This window comes from Trachurus japonicus, chromosome 7 (genome assembly GCF_045865225.1).
Source record: "Trachurus japonicus isolate A0001 chromosome 7, Traja_1.0".
Classification (NCBI taxonomy): Eukaryota; Metazoa; Chordata; class Actinopteri; order Carangiformes; family Carangidae; genus Trachurus; species Trachurus japonicus.
In genome coordinates, this window is record NC_140913.1 from 10,539,675 (window position 1) to 10,550,442 (window position 10,768).

A 10,768-nucleotide genomic window follows, 5' to 3' on the forward strand; every position below is an offset into this window, starting at 1 on the left:
AATGGTGGTGACAATTTTATCTTCCCAAATTATTAGTGGGGACATGGCCCTAATATCTGTCTGCAATTCCAGGCCCTTCATGACCTTGTCCCACATCGTATACAGACAACGTCAGGATATGAGACACATGAAATAACATAAATACGTTTTCTGAAGAGATCTCCGAGGGTTTACAAAGAGTTTCTGGCCGACTGAAGATGCACAATTTATCGGTCTCAAGCAGCTGTTATCATCTACAAATGGATGGCCTCATGGAGCGCTTTATTAAAAACAGTGAAAACCTGCTTCATGAGTTCATGCATTAGGGCAATTTTGATTGAGATAAATGGCCCAATAGTTTGCATTGCAGGAAGTTGTCCAGAACATCATAAGATATTCTCTCTTTTGTTTTTTTTTGGCATGAAAGGATCTCAGTTGGGAGCGTCTCCCACAGACTCCTCATTTATATTCTGAGTCTTTTTTGCTTTCAGACTGATGCACTGACAGGAGGTCTCTTGGCTGTTTGGACCTCCCGGTGTGTATGTCCACTAGGGTTGGCTGGACGGATCTGCAGCCTAATTTGGTCTCAGGGGGTGTGTTATTAAAGCATTAGGTAGAACTGGATGTGTATAGTTTGTATTGGCTATAACTTCACACAGATATCCGACACTGAGTTCCTTCCTTGGCTGCAAGGATGAGAATTGCTCTTTTTTGGGAGTGTTACTCTGGCAGGTTGGCACGAGACACCGCAGCTTCTCTATCTGCTTGTTTCCTCGTGTTTCTTTCCTGGCCTGTCTTTTCATGTGATTCACATATCTTTGCTTTAAAATACTCGAAAAGGGACACACCCAAGTCACCAGTTATCCAAGGACTCACGGAAGCTTTATTGTCATTCTGATGATTCTGATGATGCCTTTGCTGGTCAGTCTGAGATGTGGGGTTCAGAATTCAGAAAGTACTCAAACCCCTTCACCTCTTCTTTTAGGCAAATTTATTAAAATTCAAAAACTGGGAAATATTTGAATGCCTAATCCTGTACTTAAAAGCCTAAAAGCCTGTTTGGCAGCAATTGCAACTGTGAATCTTTCTGGGTAAGTCTCTACAAGCTCTGCACATCTGGATTTGGGCAGTTTGTCTCATTTGGCCCGATAGCTCCTTGCATGCATCAGTTTGGATGGGAAACATCTCCACAGATGTTCAGTGGGGCTATCTGAAGCAATCTTTTTCGTCAAGGCCTCTCTATGCAGTTCCTGCCGCTGCTTGCACCGTACTGCACAGTAGGGGCTGTATTAGCCAGGTGATGAGCAGTGGCTGGTGTTTGCAGTACTCCTGTCCAAAGGGTTCAATTTGTGTCTCATCAAATCAGAGAATCTTTTTTTCCCCGTGCTCTCAGAGTCCTTTAAATGCTGTCTGACAAACTCCAAGCAGCCTGTCATATGCTTTTTACTCAAAGTGGCTTCCATCTAGCCACTCTACCATAAAGACCTGGTTGATAGAGTGCTGCTGAGATGAACACTCCAAACTCTAGAAATGGTTTTATACATGTGACACGACCTACGCCACAGTTTTATCATCAAGGTCTAACAGAGAGTTCCATTGCTTGGTTTCTGACACACACTGTGAACTGTGGGACTTCAAATACCAAAGTGTGAAACTTTTTTAAGCAGTGTTGTAGGGGAGGAAATATTCATCAATATTTAACAATATCTCCCCAATACGTGTCTTGTCTTTCCGGTGTTAAGATGAGGTTTTCAAAATAAAGTAAAGTAAATACTCGTTTAATCTGACTCCATTTAAAAATAACTTTACTCTTAAATATTGGTGGAATTAAAAGTTAATCAATCATTTAAAATATAAACACTTTAAGAATCAATTCTATTGTTAAGAAAACAGGAATCAATCTTAGTTCAGTGATGGATTATTAAAACCACTCAGTGACCTTCTTAACATAGAAGAATAGCCTTGATGCCTGGGTTGAAGTATTCAGAGGTATAAGAACATGATACTCAATCTTGTCTGTCCAACTCAGAGGTAAGGTGTGAATAGTGTCCAGTGAAACTTACCATATAACTAAGATCTTTTTTAGACTAACTTAGTTCAGGGATGGCAGATATAGACTTAAACTATTCAGTGACCTTCTTAACATAGAAGAACAGCCCAGACACCTAGGTTGAGATATTCAGAGGTCATAAAATATAACTCAATGGTTAAAGGACATGATACTCAATCTTTTCTATTCAACTCAGAGGTTAAGGGTATGAATGTTACCAAATGAAACTTACCATATAACTAAAGACCAAATAAATATCCAATAACAGATTCTTAATTATTTAGAACAAAGTCTCAATAAGCAATATCAGAAATGAAGGTTAACATTCCAGTTTATTGTGATGTACAAAATGAACAAACTATAGCAAATAGTAACAATACTTAAGAAACAGATAATGCAACACACTCGATGTGTGGGAGCTCTGGTAAGCAGATCAACTCGAAGTGAGGTTCTTGCTCTTTCCCTTAAATACCCAACCAGAACAGAAACACTTCTAATTCACATAACAATTGGGACTTTGCATAGAGACACCATTCCGCATCTGAGACCTTTGATCATCAGGGGTCTTGACAATAAGTCACCTAGATCCTTTCACTTCTCGCACTGAGACCAACAGAGTGAATCAAGTAAACAGAAGGTGTTACATTTTTAGAGTGATGAGAAACAGTTCCCAAATGATGAGGTTTGAGCCTAGTGGTTGATTAAGTTTACAGATAATCAAAAAGGCAGAGAATGGTGACATTCAGTCTAGAGAAAACTTAGACAACATTTCACGGTGGGTGTCTGACTGTCTTACAGTTTCCCCCCTTTGGCCCCTGAGAGCCATCTGGGAAATGCAAACAAAATAAAAAATAAACACAGAACAAAACGATAGGGTCAACTTGAAAATTGACAGTTCATACCCACACCCATAATTCTATTATTTCAGTCTTTGTAAATCTGGCAGTTGCAAGGGGCTGAGTACGAAAGCAGAGTGCGTTGCTTTGCGGAGGAACGGAGGGGCGCATCGGATGTAGCAACACACTGGATTAGAGTGGCAATGAATATGATTGAGCTGGCAATTACACATCCTTTGAACACCCAATCCACCAAGTGTATGCATACTGTGCTGAGCGTGTAGATGATCTGGACAGGTCAAACCCCGTAGGGAAGAGTTCAATTTTACTGGTAACACACCACTGTGTGTATGACATCTGGATGGCTTCTGAGTATCCATGTAGAGACGGGACGTTGATGAGCTTGGAATCATTTGAAAGGTTTGAGGGTGTTACAAGTACAGATTATATAACTGTAATTTCATACAACATGTGCGAGAAGTAAACAAGGTCTCAATGTTTTCTTAATGTCATATACCCCATGATGTGGTCCCATTGTATTATCTGATTCTTCACCACACTGCCTATTGCGCATATGGTGGTGGAATTTGGAAAAAACCTGTTCTGGGTGAATAAGTGGAAAAGTGACAAAGAACCCAAAACATACAGTACATTCATTGTTATTATACATCATTAAAGTAGAGAACAGTTCTGAATAATTGATATCTTTATCAATTAAATTGTTTAGGACATGCCTAGGGGTCTTTACAGACAGTTAGTCTTTTGGAAAGAAATTAAAATTAAATGAAAAACAAACTGTTGTGAGATTATGGAGATTTGGAAAATAACTCATATAACTGCTCTGTTATGAGTGGGGAGATGGGTAGATCTCTCTCTACAGTGAATGTTGAAATTTATCATTTGGTTCCGGTGCTAATCCGGGGGGTCATGTTTGTGATTGTTTTGGAAGAAGTGTGAATGTTGGATGTACATGGCCCCTTAGAACATTTTCCATATCCATCTCCTGTGCATTTGTGAATAAGTGGGACTTGATGGCCTAGTTGTGTGCAGGTTGTTCCTGATAGTTTCCTGACATCAGGAGTCCCTGGGATGGCAATGGAAAATGTGAGATGGTTGTTTTCGGTCTGATCATATTTAGAAGGGTGCTCCAAACAGAGGGATAATTTGGTTCCCTGAGACCAGTGCCACAATTCTTGCAAGCTGGCTTGGCATCAACCCATTTTGTACCCCCCTTTTGGCACTGGTGAGTGGACCATTGAAATCCATCTGTGACATTTCTTTGGTTTTTGGGTGGTTTAGGCATCTGCAAGACTGGTGTGGTACAAACACGACCTTTAGGTTCAGTGGACGCTTTTTTAATTCTCATTAGTCCAGTCTTTGATGTCAGAGGACTTTAACGTGCCTTTTGACAATGTACCCAGGGTGTTACAGTACTGGCAAAGTGTGGGATCCACTCGTGGAGATAGTTCGAAGTTCCTTTCACTTTTTGAAGCGAGTTTAGCATGTGAGATTTGGACATGCCTGTAATACATTTGCACGAATCTTCAGTCAAAACTTGGGGTGGTGGATTTCCCTCAATACTCACTTCAAAGTCAGGAAGGTCACAATCATGTTCATGATTGACCCACATGTCACTGTGTTTATCAATTAGCTGTTGTGCTGGGTCAGGGTGGTGATGGACATAATGCTGGCACAGTTTCTGACAGAATTTTTCTTAGCTGTTTTCTCTGTGATGATCTCAATCTGTTTTTCCAAACAGTTGAGACAAAGCCATGCTTTTCCATTATGTCCATGCCCAAAACTGTACCCTCGCTGTTTCCAGGTAAATACCCAGAACGGCTCGGTTAACACTACTGCGCCTAAATCAAGTCGGACTGGTTTTGTAAGTGTCGCTGTCATTAAAGTGTCACCTATTCCTTTGATTTGAATGGTTTCATTTGTGAGAGGTAGTGGATGTTTGTGCAGGAGCAAGCAGCACCGGTGTCAATTAAAATGTCAACTAATCGGCCTCCAAGATTAGATTTTACTTTTACACGGTTACCACTCGAAACAATGCTCCCAAATGGAGGCCAACGCATCCCTATTTTTGTTCTTCATTTTTTCTAGAGCAGCTAGGACGTCTGCGTAAGGGCCACTCACATCTGGTGTCTCTCATGTTAGTAGTTTCTGTGTGATCTCGCAGAGATGTACCAGTTACTTTTCTGAATTTGGGTCTTGACTGTGGGGCACCATGTAGTTTGAAACAACGTTCTATTTTATGGCCTGGACGACGACAATAGTCACAAATGATGACATTATTTTCTCCTTCAGCTTACCCATTGAGTTGCGGCTACGGGCACAGTTTTTAGAGTTTCTGACCTCTGTTCTATTTTTGTGGCCCATTCAACGAGTGCGTTGAATGTGTTTGTGGGGTGGGTCCCCACCCAGAGCTAACGCATTCTGAACGTGTGGTCCAGCATTGTTGCGCAGCATTTGTAAGAGGATTCATGGTTACGGTTGCAATCTTCCACCCCACTGTATTCTCTGAAGGCTACCCACATATACGCTCTGCAAATGCCTCAAATGTTTCTTTATTTGATTGTTTAAGTTCAAGGATTCTGTGCCACTCGGCCTGTGGTGGTCCCTCTCATCTGAAGTAAAACCTCTTTTAGACGGCCATAGATGTCGTTATTGGTTTTCTTCTCCGAGCTGTCTCTCAAGAATTGTTCCAGATCTGAGTTCTTGGGGATTTTAGAATGCAACTCGTCTGGAATGGTGAGCAAGACTATTTGCCACACATCTCGGGGTTCTAGGTTGTAAACAGAAGCCTGAAGCATTAGTTTGTCCCAATAACTTTGAAAGGGCCCGCGGCGAGGCATGATGCCGACTACTTCTTTGTGTCTTGAACAATTCTTCGCATGATAATGCTCGAGTAATGTAGTGATGTCATTGTTTGCGTTTCTTACTGTTTTCATTACAGATATTTTGACAGATTTCTTGGAATTTTGTCTGTTTTGAGACAAGGTCTTCATTTGGCTTTGAGTGGAGCTAAAGTGTTTAAACTTAGCATTACAAAGAGGGCCGTCGTCTTGATCATAGTACTCTATGCCTTTGGAGCTAATGACAGCCTCTTTAATAGCTGCCACTGGAAAACCAACATCGCCACAGTAGTCTTCCAGTGTGGAAGTGTAGCATTTGTCTAAGTTTAATTTTTGTTTTAGCAGTTTAATTTCTGCCTCCATTGTTTCGCTCTGGCGTGCCCAGCTGATTTTTTTCATAATGGAATGCGTCAATTTGTGCTCTTAGGTTTTTTATTTCTTCTGATTGAAGTCTTTTTGAACTTTGGATGTTCTCCAAAGTACGTTCTCCCTCTGCTATCATCTTTAAATCATTGCGTCGGAGCAAATATAAAATCGCTGCAGGGAGATCGCGAAATTTACTTTTAGATTTTAATGCGACGCCTTTTGTTGAATACCAGTGAAGAATTTCACTGTTTTCCCATTTTAAAACTTACGCCAAGATCGCGCAGACGGACAAAAGTCTCATAGACTTGCAAACCAACTGTGTCCATTATCTGTTCATCTATTTCTACACTCGAACATCCCTGTCCTAGTGAGTTGTGAGTTGAAACCTTTCCCCCCATCGGATTTCTACGGTCTCCGATCTATCAGTGGATATGTCGATCCGTTCTATACCATGTGTCTATATGTGATGAATTCAAACTTTCCCCTGAATCTTTTGTCACAGCTGTAAATTTGCACTTACCACAGAAGCTGTCTGTAGACACAAAGGAATTCAAACCTCATTGTTTGATCCGCCGGAATTGATTTTTTCTCGCCTTTCTGCTTGCTGCAATCACGAGATCACGTCAGGGTCACCAAACTGTAGGGGAGGAAATATTCATCAATATTTAACAATATCTCCCCAATACGTGTCTTGTCTTTCCGGTGTTAAGATGAGGTTTTCAAAATAAAGTAAAGTAAATACTCGTTTAATCTGACTCCATTTAAAAATAACTTTACTCTTAAATATTGGTGGAGGAATTAAAAGTTAATCAATCATTTTAAAATATAAACACTTTAAAGAATCAATTCTATTGTTAAGAAAACAGGAATCAATCTTAGTTCAGTGATGGATTATTAAAACCCACTCAGTGACCTTCTTAACATAGAAGAATAGCCTTGATGCCTGGGTTGAAGTATTCAGAGGTATAAGAACATGATACTCAATCTTGTCTGTCCAACTCAGAGGTTTAAGGGTGTGAATAGTGTCCAGTGAAACTTACCATATAACTAAGATCTTTTTAGACTAACTTAGTTCAGGGATGGCAGATATAGACTTAAACTATTCAGTGACCTTCTTAACATAGAAGAGACACCCAGACACCCTAGGTTGAGATATTCAGAGGTCATAAAAATATAACTCAATGGTTAAAGGACATGATACTCAATCTTTTCTATTCAACTCAGAGGTTAAGGGTATGAATGTTAACCAAATGAAACTTACCATATAACTAAAGACCAAATAAAATATCCAATAACAGATTCTTAATTATTTAGAACAAAGTCTCAATAAGGCAATATCAGAAATGAAGGGTTAACATTCCAGTTTATTGTGATGTACAAAATGAACAAACTATAGCAAATAGTAACAATACTTAAGAAACAGATAATGCAACACACTCGATGTGTGGGAGCTCTGGTAAGCAGATCAACTCGAAGTGAGGTTCTTGCTCTTTCCCTTAAATACCCAACCAGAACAGAAACACTTCTAATTCACATAACAATTGGGACTTTGCATAGAGACACCATTCGCATCTGGAGACCTTTGATCATCAGGGGTCTTGACAATAAGTCACCTAGATCCTTTCACTTCTCGCACTGAGACCAACAGAGTGAATCAAGTAAACAGAAGGTGTTACATTTTAGAGTGATGAGAAACAGTTCCCAAATGATGAGGTTTGAGCCTAGGTGGTTGATTAGTTTACAGATAATCAAAAAGGCAGAGAATGGTGACATTCAGTCTAGAGAAAACTTAGACAACATTTCACGGTGGGTGTCTGACTGTCTTACAGTGTCCAGTCGGTTCCATTACCTCATGTCATCGGGTTAAAAAATAAATGAAGCAAACATGGCACTTGACCACAATTTGAAGTGTAACAGCAAATGACAAAAAAAAAAAAAAAATCTACGTGTTTCACTTTGTCATTGCAGATGGCAAGATGGAAAGTGTATCCATTTGATATTCATCAAATAAATGTAACGACCTTACACGGCCGGATGACTGAAATGCACCACTCAAAAGAAATGTATTTTCAAACAAAAAACGCTCTCAAGGAGGCTAAAAAATACAGCAAAAACACTCACTTAGATAGACTAAACACTCCAAAATGTGACTCAAAACTTGAGGATTTCCATGGCTACCAGACTGAAGACTGACAAAACAAACTGACAACAGGACAAGGACTATTTGAACATGAGGGGGACACAGGTGGAACCACGGGCGGGATTGACAATGACAACGGAGGGAAAGCACACAAAGGGATGAAGTCAGGATCTGAAACAAGAGGGAAACAGGTGGGTACAAAATAAAACAGGAAATGCATGACAGGACTGGACATGAGTGACTTGACTCAACTAAAACATAAAGGACCAACACGTGAAACTAATCAAGACATGACATAACATGAACACGATTAACAGATTTGGTGAGACATAACGATGAATTGTGTTTAGTCCACAGAAACTCTATAGTGGCTATAAGATAGAAAGCTCTACAGATGTAGATCAGTTTTCCAACTAATACAAAAAAGAAAAGATGAAGAAAGTACCAGTCATGAATGAATGTGAAAATGACCTCTTTTGTGTAGGTCAGCTTCTCTTGGTGACTTGGTGTCACTTCAAAGTTTGATGTAGGACACACACACACACACACACACACACACACACACACACACACACACACACACACACACACACACACACACACACACACACACACACACACACACACACACACACACACACAGAGACCCTTTTTAAAGTAGGACAAGAGAACACGAGCCCTCCCCCCCACCATCATATTATGCAGCCAGCTCTCAGGCCCCAGCCATGGTGTACAGAGAGCCCATGGGACCCTATTACCAGTGACACCACTAGACTCCATAGCCTTAAAGCAACATGCAGTGACGGAGAGAGAGAATTACTGAAAAAGACAATAGAGGCGAAAAGCAAAACAGAAAGAACTAGAAAATGCATTTCCTGAAGGAAATACGGGTGAATGCTGGAAGCTGGAAGCTGAATGAGCTGAATAAATTGTTGAAACTATGCTGAATTAAGTTAAGAAACTGCTGAAGAAATCTTGAAGAGATGAAACAATATATGAAGAGTATGAAATGGTTTGAAATTACTTGAATTGTTGAAGATCAGTATGAAGAAATTGAAAGTCTGAAGTCTACTCGGATTTACTTAAAACTGACAGTTTGAAAACATTTTTGAACCATTACTAATGTAGATTAAACAATATCTGAATAGTAAAAGTAGAAGATGAAAGATGGAGGATGTATGAAATGGGTGCTAATTACTTGAATTAATGAAGAATAGTATGAATGAATTGAAAAGCTTGAGTCTACTCAAACAAGTTTAAAACTGGTGGCTTGAAAACATTGTTGAACCATCACTAATATATGAAAAAGAATATCTGAGGAATAAAAGTAAAATAATATAGAAGTTGTTACAATCCTTTAAAGGTAAGGATAAAGTTAGAATAACTACATCATATCTGAAGGCTAAAAGTCGAGCATGTAAGAGTAGAAGGGTTGAAATCTGAAATACGTGAGAAAAGATTAAAAAGTAAAACTTATAAGAAGGACGTTGAATTTGTATGAAATGTTTGGAAAAATTGCTTGAATTTTTGAAGATTGGTGTGAAAAAAATTAACATTCAGTCTACTCAAATGATAAATATATTAACAGCTTGAAAGCATTTGTTGAACAAATATAAATAAAGATAAGCAATACCTGAAGAGTATAACTTGTAAGCAGGAGGCTGAATGATATGGAATGGATGCATTTGTTGTTATTTAAAACAGTTAGAATTTTTTTTTTGAACCATTACTAATATAGATGAAACAATATCTGAAGTGTAAAAGTAGAATAATATAGAAGTAGTTTACAATCCGTTAAAGGGCAGATAATAACTACAACATATCTGAAGGGTAAAAGTTAAACATGTTAATAAAAAGTTTGAGGAAAATGTAGAAATCCTGCATCTTTATAGTTTAACAGTTGAATGGTTGAAATCTGAAATAGGTTAGAAAAAAATTAAAAAGAAGAACTTATAAGAAGGATGTTGGAAAATTGCTTGAATTTTTGAAGATTGGTGTGGAAAAAATAGGTCTACTCAATGAATAAATATATTAAGAGCTTGAAAGTATTTTGTTCAACAAATATGTATAAAAATGAAGCAATACCTGAAGTGTATAACTTGTAAGCAAGAGACTGAATGATAGGGAATGGATGCAAATCCCAGAATTGTTTAAGATACGTTTAAAAAAAGAGTGTGAAGATATACATTCATAAATGAAAAATATGAAACTCCTTACATGGTTGAGAAATGGCCTGAATTGTTGGAATTAATGAGGAAAAAGTCCAAGTCCTTCAAAGTAAAATGTAAGGATTGAAGGTGGAAAAGTCTAAAGTCAGGACATGAAGAAGCTCCAAATCCTGAAATATCCATTATGAGAACTGGGGTATATATAGAAATGGGGTAGAAACAAGGAAACAAGGAATGAAGTAAAAAGAAAGAGAAAGGGAGTAGAAAGAAAGAAAGAGACTGAATGATGTGGAATGGATGCAAATGCCAGAATTGTTTAAGATACGTGTAAAAAAAGAGTGTGAAGATATACATTCATAAATGAAAAATGT

At 38.7% G+C, this 10,768-nt stretch overlaps 1 pseudogene; it reads right to left on the reverse strand.

Moving 5' to 3' along the window:
* Positions 1-4,902: 4,902 nt before the first annotated feature.
* LOC146984215 (uncharacterized) lies at positions 4,903-6,487 on the reverse strand (annotated as a pseudogene).
* Positions 6,488-10,768: the final 4,281 nt, after the last annotated feature.